Genomic DNA, 1,336 nt, shown 5'->3' on the forward strand with positions numbered 1-1,336 from the left:
GCCAGCCTCCCTGCTCAGATTTTGGAGGTACCAAAGCCCCACAATACTGTGAATCAAATTCCTTAAAGTCATCGTCTTCTCTTTTTCTCTTTCCTTCTCCATATTGATGCACACAACTATTTGTTCTGTTTATCTGGAGAACCCTAATACAATTCTAATGAATGATTCCATTTTCTTGTCTAATACACCAAGACTGAGAGAGAATCTTAGTCTTTTTCATTTTCTCCATCTTTAATAATCCAATCAATTCCAAAATTGTGTCATTTTTAATACCTCCTGAAAATTATTTCTCTATATATCTACTCTGCATTTATGTATTTGCATAATTCCCAACATTCACATGTGACCTTTCTCTTGTCTAAAATGTCTTTTTCAACCGGATTTTACTGCTTTTCTGCTATTTGTTCTTCAAGTTTCATTGTAGACATGAATTTCTTAGGAAAGCATCTCCTAATAATCAGCAGAGTAAATGATGCTCTTTTATCATCTTTTTGCCATTCCCCTAATATCTCCACTTTTGCTTGACTGGTAACTTATCTGTGCTTTGGCTCTTTTGTAAGTTGTTAAAAGGATGGAATTCTGCCATGCATCCCCAAACCTTCAAGTTTAACTGTTGTCTGTGACAAAGCACACACTCCCTCATAGGCTGTTTAATGATGGTGAGGAAAGAAATATGGGATATTACATAGATGGATGATAAAGAACATCTAAGGTATTTAAGTATTATTTGAATTGAAACTCTGTGAAGACTTGAATTGCACAGTAGTGAACATTGTGTTAATATGAGCCCTGTTTTACAGATTCCAATCCCAGCTCCAACATTAACTGATTGTACTCCCTATGTCTCCATTCTCTTCATTGTATATGAGGTATCACACTAGCATGGTACATGTTTTGCAACTCTTAAACTTGAAAATTTATCTATTGTAATTATTCATAGTATATCATATAGTAAGATTAAGCAAAATATATTAAATGTGAGCATTATTATAAAGGTCTGTAGTCCCTTTTGGGTGCATTTCACAATAAATAGGATATAAAATTGATTGGAGCTGTCTTGCTAATGTAGCTGTACTCCCAGCTCCCTGCATCTATTTGTATTTCTCTACAGTTAGCTTTCTTAGACGTATGATTTTTATTGAATCCATTATAATAGCTCTAACCTTCTGTATCTACCTATATAGCTTTCTCTGCCTAGGACATTCTCCTCATTATAACTCTCAACACTGGCCGGGCACAATGGCTCATGCCTGTAATCTCAGCACTTTTGGAGGCCAAGGCATGCAGATCACAAGGTCAAGAGATTGAAAGCATCTGGCCAACATGGTGAAACCCT

Source organism: Sapajus apella, unplaced genomic scaffold (genome assembly GCF_009761245.1).
Source record: "Sapajus apella isolate SASKATOON/1434 unplaced genomic scaffold, GSC_monkey_1.0 scaffold9, whole genome shotgun sequence".
In the NCBI taxonomy this organism is placed as follows: Eukaryota; Metazoa; Chordata; class Mammalia; order Primates; family Cebidae; genus Sapajus; species Sapajus apella.